The sequence below is a fragment of the Acomys minous genome (genome assembly GCF_964271855.1).
Source record: "Acomys minous genome assembly, chromosome: 4".
Taxonomy (NCBI): Eukaryota; Metazoa; Chordata; class Mammalia; order Rodentia; family Muridae; genus Acomys; species Acomys minous.
Window position 1 is genome coordinate 129,285,694 of NC_140486.1, and position 21,562 is coordinate 129,307,255.

Genomic DNA, 21,562 nt, shown 5'->3' on the forward strand with positions numbered 1-21,562 from the left:
CTGAGTGGTTCTACCAACACTCATGGCAGACCTTTCCTCTTCAGTTAAATGTCTCTGGAAACACCTAAAAAAATCATACTCAAAGTGTGAGTCCATCATTAATGCTCTAGGTGTTCTTTAATCTAATCAAGTTGACCATTGAAATTAACCACCACATTCTTCTTCCTCGTTAATGCAACAATAAATCAAAACACAGCATTGTGATGCCACGTCACCTGATCTGACCATCGAGACATCTGCTAAGAGGCTAAGGAGCAGGTAGCATATGTAGGATGGTGAGATGGACAAAGGGACAATCATATCCACTGCAGAACAGAGCTGGATGAAGAGCCGGTTCATCATACTTTAGAATGGCATGCAGATTAGAAAACTGAAGTGCTGTTTCTAGAGTTTTCCATTTTATGTTTTCACACTATATTTGAAGACAGGGAAGTGAATCTACCAACTACGCTCATTATTACCATTTCTCCCTCACACCTCTTCCTTACAGGTTGCACAATGTACAAATGTTTCCATGCCAACATAGCTTGTGGTCTTTTTGCCCCTCTCTATAAGACAGGAGATTAATATATTTTTCTTGGACACATTAAATATCGTGATTCACACTTAGCTGTTCATTTGTATAACCAACAAAATAGTCACTGAATTTGTATCTCAAATATGAACACACACACATATATGCACATACACATAACCACAAACTAAGAACTCACTAAATCTAAAAAAAGTTAGAGAGTGTATTAAATACACTGCCATGTGCCTGCGGTAGAGGACAACAGAGAGGAAGTGTGCAAGGGCACTGTAAGGAGCTGCTTACACAGAGCTGCGGGGGAGAGCTGCATGGACAGTCAGGCAGTGTGTAATGTCACAGTAACCTGGAGCAAGTGCAGGTGAGTTTGTTGTTGTAAGCCACACTCAGGCCTTGAGGCAACGACAGACTTGCCCTGAGTCTGAAATAGCTCAGAATCCTAACATGGCATGCATGTTTCCTGCTGACTGATCAACAATATAGATAATTTGGATGATTATCTCTTCTTCAGTAGCTTTTCTGAGCCACACCGGTCAGTCTTCTGGCCCTATATTGTTAGTATCACCAGGGCTGATGGACTTGGGATAAGTACAAAGTGACTCACTCTAAGGGACTAAGGTATGGCTCAGGGGATGTGGGATGGAACTCATCGGGGCAACTAGAGTTACTGGGTTCTATGGGTCCAACATTCTTATTATCTGTCTTGATGAGGTGCCAACACGGAAGTCTGTTGGTATAAGTAAAGGAGGATGTTGTTGACTAGACAAGGGTTGGAGCATGTGACAGGTGGTTTATGTCAACTTGACACTGCTGAAGTCATCTACGAGGAGGGGACCTCAACTAAGAAAGTTCCTCTGTAAGACTGTGCTGTAGACAAGTCTGTAGAGTATTTTCTTAGTTTGTTAGTGACTGATTGGGAGGACCCTGTTCATTGTGGTGGCTCCATCCCTGGGCTGGTGGTCCTGGGTTCTATAAGAAAGTAGGCTAAGCAAGCCATGAGAAACAAGTCAGTGATCAGCACCCCTCCATGGCCTCTGCACCAGCTCTTGACCCTAGGTTCGTGCTGGGTAAACCAAATAGACATTTCTCACCTTAAGTTGCTCTGGTCATTGTTTTTCTGCATAGCAATAGCAACCCTAACTAAGACATGGCAGAAATTTTTATTGTATTTTAAAATTTATTTTTCTGGGAAGTCCCATGAGGCAGGCAAGAATAAAGACAGGAGATGGATTTAGAGATGACCAATTCGTGTTCAGCAATGGCCCTGTGATGAGCGAGGGGTTCCTCTGGGGTCTCAGACCTCTAAGAGGAGCAAAAAAGGACCTGAGTAAGATAAAAGCCCTATTGAGATTTTCTCCAGTAGTAATAGAGGAAATATGAGACCGTATTCACCTCAAGGCAGTTGACTCAGTGTTGACAGGAGAATAGAATGTGGCCATTAAGGTTTTCTGTGAGGCACAGGCTAAGGTGAGCACAGTGTTATTATTAAGACATTCTGAAGGTGGATAACTCCTAAGTTTGGAGCTGTGTATCATGGCTGGCTTATTTGATGTCAGTCTTTGGGGTCCCTTTTTAGGAGGATGTATACGTTTTCTTCTCCAAAGGGGCTTTCTCTGTGGCACTTTGTAAGGGTGCCATTGTTCCCTCATCGTAGATGTCACTGGAGGTCGCATATGAAATTATCAGATGCCATCTTAGTCACTTTATTCCTTTTAGCCTTGGCCTCAAAATTAAAGATGGAAAATATTAACACAGCTCCTTAATGTAATCACAAATAATTTGGATTAGCCATATAATTCTGTTGCACTTATAGATATTTTTTAATGACTTCTGAGATTTTCTCATGATTTATGAGGGATATGCCATAGCTCAGTTTTTCAGGAAATATACTCTAAGCTTGTGTACTAAGATACAGAAAGATATTGAGGACCCTTGGGCTGGACACTGAACAAGAGGATGTTAATTTAGAGCAGAAAACTTGAGTCTCTTTCTTAGAAGCTCTGAAGCCCGGCTCAGTGCTGTCTTAACTCAAAGGGCAGGGAGATATTTTCTTCTGTCTTGTCATGTCTGAGTCAGTTCCTATCCCTCGTCCTCTCAACACTGACCCAGCCACAGGGCCAGGCCCCAAGGAACTGTGCCTGAGACAGTTCAGGACAGTGACCTTGATGGACACCCTCAGCTGCCAGGCTTTCCCCAGCCTCGGTATAAGCATCTCACCTGTGGGAGTAAGAGCCGATGGGTGTTCTGTGGCCTTCATAAGACAGGTGGGCACGACAGGGGTGGTCTGCACGAAAGGCCCAGGATGCTCACTGATCTGCTCCAAATCCATTGCTGCTTTCCCCGAGTCAAGAGAGCAAAGCAAGATTGAACAGGACAACCTTAAAGATCTCAACCGACTTTATTTGTGATTCTAGAAGCAGGCAGCAATTTGTACCGTGAAACGCAGGGTTTGTGGTTAGCTTAGTGGAAAATGCTGGTTTGTACAGACTGATTGAAAACAACAAAACAAAACAACACTCCAAACAAACAAACAAAAACACAACAAACAGTGACAAAGATACAGATTTGCCACTTGGAAGGTACCTTTCTCGTGAGGTGGGCACAGACGCAAAACATGGAAAAGCAACCGACTGGGTAACACCAGATTGGTTCATCCAGGTTGCTCTTTCATCAAGGGCCTGGTTGAAACTTCTGTTTGGAAAGTTTGGCTACTTTCTTTCTCTGGGTTTCTTGGAAAGTCAGATACTAACCAACTGTGAAGTTGCCTGGCCGTACACTCTCCAGTTCGACTTTTTTTCTCATCAGGCTACATAAACTGCCTATGCTAAACTGATGCTAAGCTGCCAGTAGGCTCCACTCAGCTTAATTCTCTTCTGTCCTTATGTGTCTGCAGCACAGCTGTCCACACTCCTAGATTCCGCACCTGGGCCAGCCTTCTTCCCTGACTTCTCTTCCACTCTGTGGTCCCACCTCTAGGCTGATCCTCAGGTGAACCAAATTCAATTTGACTTAGATGGAGAAGACGCCATCACCTGCTCAGCGCTGCTCTCTTAGGAAGGTGCTTTAGAGGGAGTCCTCTCTTCCTTTGAGTCCACTGCTTTTTCCAAGCAGTGCTGTCACACGTCCAAACCAACGGTTTGTGTGATGCTGTGAAAGTGAAGGAAGCCTGGGTTGGGTTAGAGACCCTGAGACACTGAGGACGCCACAGCTGTGGGGTGACTGCCAAGGGGAGCTGCACATGGGGAGTGGTGTGAGCTGGAGAGAGAAGGCAACAGAGCTGAGCATGGGACTGTCCAAGTCCTTCAGCCTTGGTCATGGGAGCTGCAGGTTTTGGAGTTTGCCCTGCTGTGTTTCCCTCTTGCTTTGATCCAGTGTTCCCTCACTGTACCCCACTTCCTCTCCTTTGGAATGGCGATGTATGTTCTGTGCCACTGTACAAGGGATTGGCTCTTTTAGTTTACAGGGGGCTTACTGTCAAGAGATTGCCTCCAGTCTCGGAAGAGATAATTGGACTTAAAACAGTACTGAGACTGTGAGGGACTACGAGGATGCTTGAAGTTAGAGAAAATGCATTTTGTAGTATAATGCCAATACTTGAACACTTGAATACTTGGTCCCTAATTAGTGGCTGCTTGGGGAGGATCAGGAGGTGTGGCCTTGCAGGAGGAAGTACATCACTGGGAGTGGGCTTTGGTGACATTTTGAGTCAGCCTTTCTGTTTCCTGTTTGTGGTTTCAATGTGCGAGCCCTCACCTGTTCCTGCTACCACGGCCCCACTCTGCCATCATGGACTCTAACCCTCTGGAACTGTAAGTCCAACCAAACATTCAGCTTTACAGGTCTCCTTGGGCGTGGTGTTTTATCACAGCAATGGAAAAGTACCTGCTACGCCAAGCCTTGAGTCCAGGTTGTCTGTGGAACTTGGCTGTGCTGAGGCAAGGATTTACTACGTCTCAGGGACAGGCTGATGAATAATAAAATCTCTTACACGAGGTTTAACTACCCCATGTCCAAAGCCTGGCCTCTGAATTATTTTACTGTGAATCATCTGTCTCGTAGGCTTATAATGTCCTGAGCGTGTTTCAGGAAGCATCTGAAGTCATTCGCCACTCTGGCCTGTGGCCACTGAGCCTAAAGAGAAATAGCAAACGGAAATAGAGAGGGGAATGGTGTTTCTCTAGATCCTAGCAAACCCAAGAAAGGGTTGTTTTCGGTGGTTCCCTGTGCTCCTCACAGTGTGCTGCAGTGCTTGACAAGCTGTTGGTTCAGTGACTCCCAATTTTAAAAAATTGTTTAATTTTTTTTTAAAGTCATTTGCCAGAGTAGTGGATTGTATCGGTGTCTGCTTCCTGGTTGTAATCTTGCACTGTAGCTATGGAAGCCCTCTGTGTGTTACTGTTTTTATTGTCTAACATAATACCATACATAGAAGTTAATTTGATCACCTCAAAGAGTTTAAGATGTATCCTCTGTGTAATGCAATAAATCACATATGACACAGATGACAAGTAGGCAAATGGTAGACAGATGGATGGACTGACATATAGACAGACGGACGGACAGTAGAGCGTCTCTTCGTGTACTTTATACCCAGCACTGTTATCTTTCCATCTCAACCCACACTTCCTTTGAAAGCATTAATGCTTATTCCTGGGTTCCGGTTTTCACATCCCTGAACCACAAACATGCAGATGTTCTTGGTGTCGGCAAGCGTGTTTATGATAACCAGAAGGGATAGTAGGTTTATCTAGTTTCATTGTTTTCCCCAACCAGGATAAAATGCTTCTCCCATATGATTTATATGGAAACAACTAAAACCCTGGCTATGGAATCATAGCTCACTCTCATTTAGGTAACTGGTTTAGTACGTGTGGCACTGCTCTGACCTTAGTGTGCCAGGCCCAGGATGCTGGTTAGTTTTGTCAGCATGGCACAGACTAGTCACCTGGAGTGAGGGACCCTGAGGAATTACCTCCACCAGACTGGCCCTGGGCAAGGCTGCTGTGGTGTGATTTTTAAGAGGCATGATTGGTGCGAGACGGCCCAGCCTGCTGTGGGCTGCACCACCTCCAAGCAGGTGTGTCCGCTTTGTAGAAGTGGGCAAGCTGGGCAAGCCATAAGGACAAGCCAGCAGGCAGCGCTGCCGTGCGGCCTCTGCTCCGGGCCCTTCCCTCAGTGTAGAGTGTCATCCGAAGTGTGAAAAGAAAGACAACCTCCCCCCCCCCTCCCCCGGTTATGTCACAGATTTACTGAAGCAACAGTGAATAACTAGGACCTCTGTTTACTTTCTCTTTTATTTGCTGTGATAACGTACCAATAATTTAGGAATAAAAAAAAATCAATTCATCATGTTAAGTTTTCATTTTACCTTCCTAATTTTTTAAACAATTAAGCAGTTTTACTTTGAGATAAATAAAAATTAAATTGCAATGATAAGAAAAAGAAGAAGAAAAAAGAAAAAAAAGAAACTCCCGGTATGTTTTTACTCATTTCCCCCCATTGTTAATATTTTATGACTATTTTATAGTATAATCAAAACCAGGAAGTTAACATGAATATAAGCTATTGACAGTCATGTTTCCAAAGTCTTCTAAGGCTGTGTGTGCATGTGCGTGTGCATGTGTGTGTGCGTGTGCGTGTGCGTGTGTGTGTGTGTGTGTGTGTGTGTGTACATGCGCACATATTTGTTTCTATGCACAAATACTCTATTTTTCTTCAATTAAACTTTCAGCTTGGTGGATATGGGACTTCATTTGTGTTTCTGCTCGTGCTAACAGGAGATAAAGATTTTTAGCCGCCACAGAAATCAGAACCCACCCAGCCCTGTGCTGTTTCCCTGTGATAGGAAAAAATGTTCCGTTTGAAAACTGCCACGCAGAGCATCAGCAGCAGTCACAGAAAAGCTGTGGGTTTGTCTGCCATGGGTTTTCATTTGAAAGCTCCACATATTCAGGGGTAGGCATTCCTCTCACCCCCTTTTTTGTTTGTTTGAATAGATTAACTAAGACCAGTCATTAGCAATTATGGCTTATGGAAGCAAATCTGCTCTTGAGAGAGTTGCAGGTACATGGCTGACTTGCAATAAGCTGTTTAATGCAGACAGGTAATCTCTCTAATTGAGAGCTTTTAAAAATTATTATGGTAAGCTCATTCTTTAGTGTCAAATGAAAAAAACATAAGATGGTGGTTGGTCTTGGGAATGTGACCGGAGAAACCCTGCCTTATAAACAGCCTGCAATAATTTGTTCATGGCTCACGTCTTCATTGTGAACTAGGCTCCCCTCCTCCTGCAGCACACACACCTGAGCACATCGAGCACGTGACATCAGCACACAGGCATACACAAAAGTGGGGCAGCTGTTTCCCCACAGACTCCCTAGCTGTTGCTCCAAACGGGGACAAATGATCGTTGCTGGCGAATGTGGAGGTCAGTGATTATTTTCTCAGGAAGAAAAGGTTAGAGTAGACGTTATATTTTCCTCTGTTTTTAACGCAAGTGAGAGAGCTCTTAGAAAAACAAGATGCTTAACTCTTGCTGGGAAAGGCAATCCCGCTTCCCTGCGGCAGCCTTCCTCAGCTCCTGCCCATGCCAGACTTTTCCCCATCAGACTCCCGTTATCACTTGACACACTTTTCCAGGCGACCTCTGCTCTCCCCACCTCCCCACACTTCCTGAAGGAGATATGTGTGGGAGAAAAACATTGGAATGCACGCTGAGAAAAGAAGTGGTCCGTGAGACATTTCGCATAAACCTGAGTGTTTGAACCTCTCCTTCATCTTTGGATGATTTTAGAACTTAGGCAGCTTTGTGGATGGGATCAGTGGTCTCCCCCTTATTCGTGGGGGTATAGTCCTCATCCTTGAGGCAGAGAGCAGCTTGGAACCATGCATGGTGTTGTTTTTGTATATAGATATCTATAAAACTTAGGCCTAGGAAGGGATTGACAACTGTAATTATAAATTGGGTCAATTATTGCAACACACTATAAGGAAAGTTGGGTGACTGTGGGCTCCTCCTCCTTAAATATCGTATGCTATCAATCTTGGCCACATTAGAAAATTACAACATGATTTTCTCTCCTTATGGAGAAGCTTAATGTTTTTACTAAAAGGAAACTGTAGCTTCTTACTGACGTAGCTGAACTGCCATTGTCACCACCCTTGAAGCCACTGTAGGTAGAGGAAAGGTTACATAGACACACAGGTAAGCCAGTCGGCCACACACACAGTGCAGATACACTGGAAGAGAGACAGGTTCATATCCCGGTTAGGACAGCACCTGAAAATGCCACAGAGGAGAACGCGGAAATGAAGCTTATGGATTATTTATGTCCAGGACTCTCCATTTAGTATTGTTGGACCATCGTTGATGATGGGCAGCTGACATCACAGAGAGGTTAACCACGGCTGCTGGGAATCGACCTTCAGGCCTATTACAGACTTGATAAGTGACAGAGCCCTGTGAAGAATGCGTGCCGAGTGTCTACGCGTGCCATACCCTGGTCTTCAGCTTCGTGAGTCTCCGTTGCTATCCTGGAACTTCCACTTGAAAGCAAAATCAGAGAAATCTGTAGACTCACTGAACCGCGGGGATCTGTGAAGTGGTACTGGCAACTCTTCCCCAGCTGTTCTGAAGCGCTTTCCGGGCAGGCGCAGCATTCTGAGGCATCTTTGTTCAGATCCCTGTGTTCTGAGTCCTGCTGAGAGGTTCACCAGATGCAAGCGGATGAGGTCAGCGGGCCTTCTCTCATTGCACTGAGCAGTGAACATCCTGCTAGCAGCGAGGTTGTGAAGGCCACGTGTTGAAGTGGATCCAGGCCGTACTCGCACACTTGTCACAGACACAGTATCTGCAAAAGGCATCCCATCTGAAGCCGCATTCGTCCGCAGGACATGGCCAAATAGATAAAACTTAAAAGCCATGCAGGCCTCTTAACTCAGAAACAAGTAACAGAGACAGCAGACTAAGGAGTGGGGGTAGTGGGGGAAGCCAACAAAATGCTACTTCCAGTTCTGCTGAGGCCAGCCTTTCCTGACACATAGGAAGCCAAGTGTAAGCTAACCCTGGCCCCATATGGTGTGGGAGACGGGCCCAGGCTTTCTGGGCTGCCCCTCAGGAGCACAAGCTGCCAGACAACATAGGACTGTTTGCAATTAGCCTGGTTCACCCGGTTCCTAAGAGAAGCCCCATCCTAAATCTGGCAGCATAATTCACCAGAAGCATGGATTTGGGTGGTGTCCCGCTGCTGCAGCACTCAAGAACAAAGGTCTCCAGTGATGACATCTCCCCAGAGGAGAAGAGGGACAGAAACTGACCTAGCACACTGGGAGCCTCCTCACCTGCAGGCTCAGCCTCAGCTCCGAAAGATGCCATGAGGGAAAGTACCCCGAGTAATTCACATTCCTTTCTGTAGGCTGGTAAGCCCAGGCAGGCCTACTCTGATCAAAGTCAAAGCCCCACAGGTCCCAACCCTCTCATCCAAAAAAGATGACTTCAGCTGATGGAAACCTTAGGGAGGTCTCGCATCAAAGGGACCAGGGTAAAGTCCAGGGAGCAAGACACTGGGGCCACAGCAATGCTGAGAGCTCAGCCCCGGTCTCTTTTTTTCTCCAGTTTCCCTTATGTCCTCAAACAACTGTAATGGAGTCCCTGTTGGAAGCTGTAATCAGCTTCTGACGCTGTGACCAGCAAATGTTTGAGCATGTATACATGTGAACACACACATACACACACACACACACACACACACACACACACACACACACACACACAGAGGCATCACACACATACACACATAGACACACACAGGCACAATATATCCCCAGACACACAGATACATATAGACACACAGAGACACACATTGTGTCATTTAGAAAATTCTTTGTTAGCCACAGTCTTCAAAATTACTAGTAATTTCATGTTTCCACAAAATATACTTTACAACTATGTCATATATTTCTCAAATATGTAAGAATTAATTTGGAAAAAACTGCTTAACTTCTTACTCACCCCCTCCTTCAATAGGATCAATAAACAAATTTTAAATTCAGAGTTAACACTATTGATGACTCAGGGACCTGTCTGTCTTGAAACAACTCAAAGATTTAACAGTAAAGTGAAATGACAAAAAAGAATAGTTAGTAACTACACGTAAGGTTAATGCAAGGTTTAGAATCATCAGTAAAGCGATGGGGTTAAAGAATACTTAGTAACACATGAGGTTAAGTGAAGGTTTATAATTGTCAGTAAAGCCCTGGGGCTCCATTTACATACGAGAGTCCAGGACTATGTTAGAAATCATAGGTGTATGGAGAAATCACTAGCATATACTAATGCTTGCCACACTAGCCCACAAATCCTAACTGAGCCCCTCCATTAAAAGAACTAAAGCAGCTCTCCCCGGTTTCCCAAAAACACCTCCTAGGGGCTGCAGCTTCTACAAGGAGAGGCAGCTTCACCAAAGTACCACAAAGACATCAGCAACTGATAGATGCTACTTCCTAAGGATTGTTAAAAGGGCTTTTGTAATATTTTTGTTGCTATTCAAAAATGTGCACATGAAAGAAAACTTTAGTCAGACATAACAAAATGGTTCACATGTGGCCTGTTCCTCCAGGGTTCTCGTGCTTGCTCTGTGGGGATCTAGGAGGCGGGCCCCAGCGGGGTATCACTGACATCACTGGTACGTTCCCTTGGGAAGGATTTAGGTGACTCCGTGGAAGCTCTGAGTAACTTCTTGCAAGGCTGGATTCTTACAAAAACATGAGCCGGACCTCTGCATCTCTCTCTGGCTTCCTTTTCTGTGGCCTCTTATTCACCATGACGTGAAACTCAGGAACTGGCCAGAGTACAAGCAAACGATCCCATCCAATCTTGAACTTCCTGTTTTCAAAACTATAATCCAAACGCACATCCCTTCTTTATAATGTTGGCCTGCCTCAAGCATTTCGTTATAATGTTGGCCTGCCTCAAGCATTTCGTTATAGTGCCAGAAATGTAGACACTAATGCATGGAACAGATGCTCCTGTCAAGGGGCTGAGCACCAGCAATTCCTCTTCAACAGTTGCTCTGGCCCTTGAGACCTTTACCTTAATTTAATCTTTAATTTATTGAAAATCTTGCACTACATGTAGCCAATGTTACTGATTAAAAAAACGGGGGTTTGACCACGATCCAGGGAGTATATGGGCAACACAACTTGAACTTGCTTTTTTTTGTGTGGGGGGAGGGGGATGTCAGGGGGAAGTCACAAGGGTAGAGGACAGACCTGGAAGGAACTGGAAAGTGTGTGTGATCAGGGTGCACTATGTGAAATTCCCAAATAATCAAAAATATTATGTTGGAAGAAAAAAAAAAAGAACCTTGGAATCAGAATGCACTGTGCTGTGTGCACAGTCTAGCCAGAAGAAGATGCTCATTCATCTAGCAGTGGGCACACATCTTGAGTATATGTGCACAAACTCAATGAAGGATCTTACACACACACACACACACACACACACACACACACACACACACATGCGAGCGCGCGCACACACACACGCACACACTTGGTTTGCAAATTGTCAAAGTGAAAATTATGGAGACGTGATGGTTTGAAGAAGAATGGCCCCCATAGGCTCATATATTTGAATGCTTGGTCACTAGAGCACCATGCCTGCCTGCCACCGTGCTCCCTGTTAAGATGATAATAATAGACTAAGCCTCTGAAACTATAAGCCAGGCCCCCAATTAAATGCTTTCTTTTATAAGAGCTGTCCTGGTCCTGGTGTCTCTTCATAACAACAGAACAGTGACTACTAGGTAAACTGGAGGAGGAGGAGGAGGAGAAAGAAGAAGAAAAAGGAAAAAGAAAAAGAAGGAGAAAAGAAAGGAGCATGCCACAATCGCCAAAACGACATCTTTTTCAGGCAATAAGAAGGCTACACAGAGAAACCCTGTCTCGAAAAACCAAAGAAGAAGAAGAAGAAGAAGAAGAAGAAGAAGAAGAAGAAGAAGAAGAAGAAAAAGAAGAAGAAAAACACTCCAGTGACTACTCTGGTGGATACAAGGCCTGCTGAGAAGTGGCCACATGGCCAGTCCTAAAAGGATGATACACTGTTTCAGAAAAGCACACACCAACCCTGTAATGACAAGAAACTGCTAACACAGCTGCCACGAGAGCCAAGAGACACCATCTTGTCAGGAATTTACCAACAATGAAAATAAAAGCTAGAAATAAGAGGGAACCATTTCTAAAAGTGCATGCACTCCTAGATATGCCCAAGGGAGCAAGCGACTAAGACACCACACACACACACACACACACACACACACACACACACACACACACCTTTGAAATTCAAGTATATAAGCATTTTGCTTAAATTTGAAACAAATGGAAAGATAAACATGGACAAATACAACTAAAATAAGAAGAACTGAACTTGTTAATCGGAGGAGGAGGGGTGTACGTCGGATGCAGAGGAGAGCGGGAAAAGCTGAATTTCTCTAACTAAGCCTTGGAACTAAGGAAGGTTTCCTAAATATATAACATTTCACAGAACTTAATAAAAACAAATGTATGAGCCCTAAAATCTATCAGTATGCCTAGGCAGATTGGTTTTGCTACAAACCCGGGTGCTGGTGTAGCATCCAGGGAGTTCCATGAAGTGCCTTGACTTGGGGCTTCTAGGATGCTAGGCCACAGGTAAAAGAGCAGCAGCTAATGATAGCAACTGAGAAACACCTTTAAGCAATCATGGTATTGGTGGGAGTGATGTTTTTATTATTATTAATATGTTGCTGATACAATGTGAAATAAGTACAGAATTCTCTCCAATACTCATATTTTGAGTGTGGCAGAAAAGACGCAAGAGATGTGTTCCTTATTGAACTCAAAGGAGAAAGGCCGCATGAATCCCTAGCGTGTTTTACCTCTACAAAACAATGTATAATTACCATTCTGCTTGATGGAAAGTCTTCTAACAACAGAGACCAATGGAATAGCAACGGGCACACAACCTAAGCCAATGGGATAGCAACGGGCACACAACCTAAGCCAATGGGATAGCAACGGGCACACAACTTAAGCCAATGGGATAGCAACGGGCACACAACCTAAGCCAATGGGATAGCAATGCACACACAACCTAAGCCATATTCTCTTAGAGATAGCTCCCTAAAGGTCTTAGGACATTTTCTCAAACCAGGTGTAAAGGAGAATACCAAGTATTATTTAGATCTCATTAAACAGAATTGATGTGTGTGAAATAAGCCCCTAAGGGCTAAATATAGGACAATATTAACAGAACACACTTGTTTCAGGGTACCAGGACAGTTAGTGTCTGATCATGCCTAATGACTTGAGGGATCAACTTACTGGGAAAACCAGTAATCCAAGGGAGAATTATTGATGGGTCCCATCTGACTTCCAAATATCAACTTCATCTCAAGGAATCCATCTGGATCTAGGAGAAATTGTCTCTCTGGAGAGTTGTTCCTCCTGATAAGTGCAGATGGGAGGACAGACCACCTTCACTCTGTAAATGCTACAGTCTGATGAAGGGTAGACATTATGTACCCCGAGATGGAGAGGAACAGGACGAGCTACTGGAGGTGAGTGAATCTGCTGAAGTCATGTACCAGAAACAGGAGGTGAACGAATCTGCTGAAGTTATGTACCAGAAACAGGAGGTGAACGAATCTGCTGAAGTCATGTACCAGAAACAAGTACATGAATCTGCTGAGGTGAACGAATCTGCTGAAGTTATGTACCAGAAACAGGAGGTGGAGGAACAGAGCCATGGAGTGACACCTGGGGTGCAGTTAGCCCAACACACAAATGACAGTTCAGCCCGTGAGAGAAGGGGTGATGTAAGGAGGGACGTGAGGGTTAGAAATGAAGAGAGACATCAGTGGCTTGTTCACTGCCACTGTGTGTAAACCTCGCATGAGTTGCTGCATGTAAATCCCATTTGTGTCTTGGTTCTAATAATAAAAGCACACCTTACAGTGTGCGAAGAGTGCACATCTGACAGCTGTGGAGGGCACATACTTACTGACGTGGGAGCAACATTTAAGATGTAAGGGCCTCATTTCTTTAAAGGATATAAACGCACACACAATACATAGATGGTTAACTAGTATTCGGAATTGATATGACGTATTAAATTGCTTAAGAGTAATTCAGAGAGAGGGGAAGGAGCGAGGGGGCCATACAGAAGAGAGAAGAGAATCTCGCCTATGAGCTGGTGAAGGTCAAAGCCAAGGGCCGAGCACATGGCGTTACAGTCTCTACTCTTCTTCCTACTCAGAATTTTCCACAATAAAAATGTACACCATAACAGGCACATGCAAATAAAGCGTCCCCAAGGAAGCTACCACTAACAGTCAACTAGAAGATGGAGCTGCCATAGGAGAGTGGGTTTCAAAGCGATAAGCCATATGGCGAACAGAATCTATCCAAGACAGACAATGGCACTTTTGTTTGTGTTAGCTGTGTGTCTGTTGGCTGAGCTTCTGAAAAAGTCATTTAGAAAAATTCTCTCCAAGTAACTAGAGAGTTGGATATGCCAAAAACTATGACAAATTATGAGGCTGGAGTTTTACCAACCTCTACATGCCTGACTGTGATATACAATCTCCACTGTGGTCAACGCATGCTGGAAAATTAACCTAGTCACTCTCATGGATAAAAAAAAAAATGTGACAGCTTGTGTTATATTTTTTCCATCAGACATTTAAAAACATTTATTCATGTGGTTTCCTTTGAAATTAATGGGGAAACACAAAAGAACTCACATATGAACCCCTGGCACAAATGGATTGCTACAGTCACAGGAAGCTATTGCATTTCTTTTAACTTGTTTTTTTCCCCCATTGATTTATTCACTTTACATCCCAATCATAGCCCCCTCCCTGCTCTCCTCCCAGTCCCACCCTCACACCCCTTCCCCCATCCTCCCAACTCTCCCTGGCACCTCAAGTCTCAGCAGGACTAAGCACATCCTCTCCACTGAGGCCAGACAAGGCAGCCCAACTGGGGAAAGGGATTAAAAGACAGGCAAGAGTCAGAGACAGCCCCTGCTCCCATTGTTAGGGGACCCACGTGTTGACCATGTGCACATCTGTTTCATATGTGTAGGGGCCTAGGTCCGGCCCGTGCATGCTCTTTGGTTGGTGGCTCAGTCTCTGTGAGCCCCCACGGGCCCAGGTGGGTTGACTCTGCAGGTCTTCTTGTGGTGTCCTTGACCCCTCTGACTCCCTCAATCCTTTCTGCTGTCCCACTCTTCCACAAGACCCCCAGAGCTCAGCCTATTGTTTGGCTGTGAGTCTCTGCATCTGTTTCCATCAGCTGCTGGAGGAAGCTTCTCAGAGGACAGCTATGCTAGGCTCCTGTCTGCAAGCATAGCAGAGTGTCATCAGTAGTGACAGGGGTTGGCCCTCTCCCATGGGGCGGGACTCAAGTTGGACCAGTCATTGATTTGCCAATTCCCTCAATCTCTGCTCCCTTTTGTATCTATACATCTTGTAGGCAGAAAATTTTGGGTTGAAGGGTTTGTGGGTGGGTTGGTGTCCCTCTCCAGCCACTGGAAGTCTTGCTTGGTTACAGGGGATAATGGCTTCAGGCTCCATATCCCCTGTGGCTAAGCGTCTCAGTTACAGTCACCCTCATAGACTCTTAGGAGCCTCCCCAGTGCCAAGTTCTCTGGACTTTCCCAGCGATGCCCCCCAACAATTTCTGTTCTCTCTCCTAGTCCTCGCTCTCCCCACACCTGATTCCCACCTCTGTTCCCCTCCCCCTCTCCCCTCCCTCCCTTGTTCCCTTCCTCCACCTCTGATGTCTTTTTTATTTTCCCTTCTGAGTGAGATTCAAGCATCCTCCTTTGGATCCTCCTTGTTACTTAGCTTCTTTGGGTCTGTGGATTGGAGGATGTTATCCTGTACTTTATGGCTAATATCCACTTGTAAATGAGTACATACTATGGGTGTCTTTCTGGTTCTGGGTTACCTCACCCAGGATGATACTTTCTACTTCCATCCATTTGCCTGCAAATGAACTTAAGAAATTATATTCTAACAAACCAAATAACCAAATTAAAAAATGTGGCACGGCACAGAGCTAAATGGAATTCTCAACAGAGGAATCTCTAATGGCTGAGAGGCACTTAAATGCGGAATATCCTTAGTCACCAGGGAAATGCAAATGCAGATGACTCTGGGATTCCATCTTATACCTGTCAGGATGGCTAAGCTCAGAAACTCAGGTGACAGCACATGCTGGGGAGGATGTGGAGAAAGGGGGACACTCCTCCACTGCTGGTGGATGTGCAAACTTGCACAGCCACTTCGGAAATCAATCTGGCGCTTTCTCAGAAAACTGGGAGCAGCTGTACCTCAAGGCCCAGCCATACCACTCCTGGGTATACACCCGAAAGATGCTCCGCAGTACAACAAGGACACTTGCTAACTAACTATGTTCATGGCAGCTTTATTCATAGCAGGAAGCAACTGGAAGCAACCTAGATGTCCCTCAACAGAAGAATGGATAAAGGAGCTGTGGTACATCTGCACAATGGAATACGACTCAGCTATTAAGAACAAGCTATTGCATTGCTGAAAATAAAAGGAAGTCACTTATTCTCCATCAGCCTGCCGATCTCCTGTTAAACAGTCCCTAGGGCTCCATGAAGCTTACAAAACAAACCTCTCAAAACCAGCCCTCCCTAGACCACCGAGATTCAGCAAACTACCTGTCTGTTAGCTCTTCTCCCATATTCGCAAATAACTCCCCTGAGGTGCGTAGTGACTCACCAATCACAAGAAACAATGTACACGGAGACCCACAGTTATTTGGAGACCCATCAAGTGCTACCACGTAAAATGGTGGCCTGTCAGGATGAAGTGACTCGTAGGCCTTCAGACTTGTTGGAGGACAATCTATAGAGGATGCACCCGATGCTTGATATAGGTTATTAGCCTGGAGGCCGTGGCTGGTTCCCCATCCCATCTTTTGGTTAGGACTCCAGGTGGGGACAGGCCAGGTGACAAAGGGGAGGCCTTGAACAGACACAAAATACGGGAGCTATCCAAACGCTTTCCCAAACGACTTGCCATGACGGCACAGAAGCCTTCAGAAAGCAGTGGCCCTGCCTGCTGCATCCTGGGGATAAACAACTTTTACTATGAGATACAGTGTGGGGAGGAAGAAAATCCAAGAACACTGGGCAGAGACTCCATGCTGACTTAGATGTGAACCTTGGCTGAAGGAGCAAAGGAAGAGGAGACACCCCAAGGGCAGGACTGTCTCGCTGAGGAGCTGGGCTTATTCCCAGGTCAGGGTCTGGGTGGGGTTGTGGGGAGGGGCATCAGGAACTTTGCTATGGGAACCTCATGGTTGGGTTGTGGTTCCAGTCATTGGACGGACACCTGATTGGTTGACACTCACGGATTGCTCACCAATAGGACTGAATTGGCACTGGCATTTTCCACAGCACTGTGGGCACGGATCTCTTATGCTCCTAATTGTGATTAAAACAACCCAGCTGGAGTTGCTTTTAACCTATGCTGCTAATATGTAGATGGGTTTTTAATTTTAGCTCGTATATGTGCAAAAACGCAGGAGAAGCCCAAGTCCCAATTACACTTAGTCTCACTCATTGTCCGAGATCTGCTTCCAGTTCCTTCAAACACGTAAGCTCAATTTCCTTTCCTGTGTCATATGTAATGAATGTGTTTTCTGAAAGAGTTCACGTAGCTCCCAGATGTGTCTGGCTTTGAAAATATCTGAACTGGCATGCCAGAAATTTTCTGATATAAAGCTAAAGGCCCCACATTTATTTAACATCTTCAAAGAGAGTGCTATACAAGTTATAGGCTTCCTGGAGGTTATAATGAAAGAAATAACAGACCAGCGGAAAGGCTGGCTTCTGTCCTGCGGGGCTGACAAGGTAGTAGAGGCAATACAGTCACAGGGAACTAGATGCTGCACGCTGCCAAGAACATTGTTAGGAGAGATCTGAACGTGACGTCGTTAGGACAGCCTCCCACAAACAAGACACTAGTGTCACGTTGGTGGCTGTCTTTCCCGGAACACACCACTGTGCCTTAATGCTTTGAAGACAATGTTCACCCAGGGGAAGACTTAAATCATCATCTCCTAATTCCGAGCTCCAAGTGCCTGTTCTAATAGAAGCCCTAAGAGCTCCCCTGCTTGAGTATGGGAAATCACTTATTTTCTCTTGCTTTCCATGAAGCTGTTTCACCAGGTGGGAGTTATGAAAGCAAAGTCTGATAGCGAAAGAAGAGGAAATAGCAACCCCCACCCCACCCCCAGCGCCCGCTCTGTGGTGCACCCACACTAACAAGCACGGCATAGGGCCGTGCAGAACTGTGTCGTGCATGGGCTGTTGAGAGCCATGGTGTCATATCCACAATCAGAATCTTCCAAAGCTTTGAACTCAAGAACTGTTCTTATTCACTGGGAGGGAAATTTTCATCAGATTTTTTGGCATATATTGCTTATTCTGTTTCACTCTGAGCTGTCTGCACACAGCACTAGGAATGTGTTTGAGAGTGGCGTCCTGCACACCCCATCACAAAGCACAAATAAGTACTTCATGCCTTATCATTAAAACGTTTGAAAAACCCAGGAAATTTGGTAAGATTCTGTGCAAGTCACTAAGGCCCTTATAAGCACTCTCGCTGCTTTGACCGAGCCATCAGGGAAACTGAGGTCCGGCACAGAAAGTTCCCTGAGACCCTGCCACTAGCCATAAAGGCAACCAAGTGTCTCAGCCAGGCTTGTGGGACCCCAGAGCACAAGGTGGCTTACTCTGAGGCTTGCCTGCTGCTTTCTGCTCGTGTGTCCTTCAGCAGGCCAGAACCCCAGCCAGGATGGCGAGCAATGGCTTCCGTGACCCTTCAAGGCTGAGAGCAGGACGGGCACGAGCCACCCACGGAGAATCCGTTTCTTTCAGCTGTCCCTTTGACAGAGTGAACATCTAGTGTCATTTACATTTTTCTGCCAACTCACTGCCATCTAGTGGTTATGTTAATGTCTGTTTTGCATAACATATTAGGAGGACCTAACCCATTTCTACTAGGATGGAAATATAGTCTTTAGACAGAAGGAAAGAAAATTCCATTAAAAAAAAAAAAAAAGAACTGCACCTAGGTAAATACGCATACAGTAAGACACAGTAGGATCTTTTTTTTTTCAGTTCTTCAGGTGAAAGTTGAGTGAGATGGGTGTGTTTGGCTTAGGCCTTGCACATCCACTGATGTTAAAGCTGCTCTGAAGATCAAGCTACAACACCCCGTGAGCCATTTAGAAAAACAAAAACTTCATCTGAAAAGGCTCCCCCAGCCTTTGTTCAGCGATGGGCAGGCACGGTCTTTGTCCTAATTATATTTGCAATGCAAATTGCTGGATGCACTATACATTCTCTTTATGAAATTAAAAATCCATCATGTTCTCATTTGTATACAATTCCTCTCCAGGCTAGAGACATTCCCTTTCACATCTCCAATCCTTGACAATAATGATGTAATTTATAAATCTGAAACTGGAAAAAGGAAATTATAATATTTCTCATTAAAAGATGGGTTTTTAGGCATGGTGCTTATTTTACAAATTTCAGTTGAACATTCCTTGGATTTCTGGAAGACCCAAAGTAGGTAAAAACACCGAGTCAGCAGCCACAGTCCCCTTGGAACCAAGAGAAGGGAGATTCACAAGTACGCAGTGATGGTGAGATACGCTGTTTGATTGAACTCAGTTGAGGCAATGTTTTTTGGAGATTGATCGACAAAATTAAGATCCTGCAGATGTTCACTTGCTTCCTGATGTTTTCCATAGTCAGCTGCAGTGATTCAATAGCAACATTAGGACAGATCGTGCCATGTCAAGGGTCCCAAGGTTTCCGAAGATTCCCCTTCCCACTCAGGAAGGCTAGCCCACTCGTGACTAAGGACAGCACTGTGGGGCCCACCCTGTGTGGCTCTGCAGTCGTCCCTCCATTTGGCTCTGTTCTCGCTGGACACTGTGAACTGAGCAGGCTATATGAGTTCTCACACTGCGTGAGTTCCCCCTTGCCCATTGCCTACCTCTCTGAATTTGTTAAATTGTGTATTTGTGTGCGTGGTGTGTGTTGTGTGCAGGGGCACACGTGCCACAGTGGCCCTGCAGAAGCTGGAATTCAATTTTGTGCAGATAGTTGCCCCCTTCGACCTTTAGGTGTGTACCCAGCTTGGAACCCAAGTCACTCAGCTTGTGTGGCAAGTGCCTCTAGCCACTGAACCACCTTGCCAGCCCGTTACTCCTTTTCTTCACAGGGTGATTTCAGTGTTTAGGAGGAATAAGTGGGATCAGTCTGGGCTACCTTGTCCCAGTCCTCACTATCCCTAATGTGAAGACATAATAATTTAATGTTATTTATTAATGAGAAGAAAACATAAATTTAGCATATGCTAAGCTTCGAGTGCTGTGAGATTCTGGAGTGGTCCATACTTGCTTATCTCTCTCCCTGACCCCCCAGAGCTGCTTGAAGTCCTGTAACTCATTCATTCATGGTAAGTGCTCGACACAGATGTGCCTTGTGCCATATGCTTACCATACATTTTCTATATTAAAACACACAAATGCTCCATGTTATAGTTGCCTGCAGAATTCAGCATAGTAACAATCAGGCAGACCTGCAGCCTAGAACAACGGCGTACACTAGGTAGCCCGGGAGTCTTCCTCAGCTATCTTACTAAAATCTGGGTCAGAACGGTACGATGTTCATAGGACAGTCACCTAACGATGTGTTTCCAGAGCCTATCTGTATCATGACTGCTTATGGATTTGTGCTAGACACACACACACACACACACACACACACACACACACACACACACACACACACACCATGGAGTTGGTTTAAAATGTTTTGTATAGTTCTTATCAAAAGAAAACATTTCCTTATGCATCTAGAATTGTATCTGCCACATTTTAGTATCTTAGTAACTGGAAAGAAAATGTAATTGATTAGAAGTCAGTGTAAACCAAAATGCCTTTCTTTTTATTTGATTGGAGGTTGGAGGAAGATTCCAGTGTCTTCCTCTAGGTGGTTTGTCTTCTACTGTCTGCAGACTTGTAGTGTCAAGCACTGTGGGAAACGTACAAACTCAATAAGAGCTCATTTTACATTTGCAAGTCAAAAGATTTGGCAGATCAGTGCGGCAGGCAGAAGGACCTTTGCTGGCACCCTCCGCACTCTCCTTTCCCAGCAAGTATGACCACACACAGAAGTTGTCATGGACCACATGTAGATAGCCAGGAAGCTCCCAGTGAGTCTTCAGTAGGTGTCCCATTAGCAAGGGCTCAGAGGTGCTCCTGGCCTTCCATCAGCAGAAAGGCAGGGGATGTCTAAATGGAGGGGGCAGTGCTCTTAACTGAAGATGGTGGAAAGACCTCATTCTGAACTTACAGATCCTCTGGCCACACGGGTACACCGACAACAACGGGCCTGTGTAAGCTAGAGGCAATGGGAGCTAGTTCTTTATTAGCCTTATAACAAATTAGCATTGATACTTGGCAATACCTGTTAAATCAAGTAAAAAAAAAAAAAAAGTAAGCAACGCACACTCAAACTGAGGTCTACAAAGTCTAAATAGCATCTTATTTCAATAGCGTTCTTGAATACACACAGTCCGTGTGACTGACAAGCCACACTCCAAACCATGAAGACACCTTCAGTATTCCTATACAAGGGGAGGAGCTCTGGGGAGTATTAGGTAATGGAGAAAACACCAAAGAGGAAACACTGAAGACATCAGACAGTGCACTCACACTCTAAAACAGAAAGCATCGCTGACAGTGTCCTGGAACATCCCTGGCAGTGTCCCTGACACTTGCCTGGAACTACAAAGACCAGGGTAAAACATGACGTTAGGCATGTTGACTAGCCTCTGTCTCCATTTCCCACCTAAACCTAGCTCTTGGTAGACTGCCAGCGAACAGCAACCTCAGCTGTTACTGCTGGTGCTGAAACAAGTCCTGCCTTGG

General features: G+C 45.1%; 1 long non-coding RNA gene across 2 annotated transcripts in view; it reads right to left on the reverse strand.

Moving 5' to 3' along the window:
• The window catches only part of LOC311595461, a 117,509-nt gene that overhangs the window by 18,060 nt on the left and 77,887 nt on the right, over positions 1-21,562 (reverse strand). Inside the window, exon 3 of one of the 2 annotated variants that reach the window (XR_014778451.1) lies at positions 2,747-2,860. This is a non-coding gene — a long non-coding RNA (uncharacterized lncRNA). Of the gene's footprint in view, positions 1-2,380; positions 2,861-21,562 lie in introns of those variants that run through there. The other variant, XR_014778452.1, reaches the window with a different exon arrangement.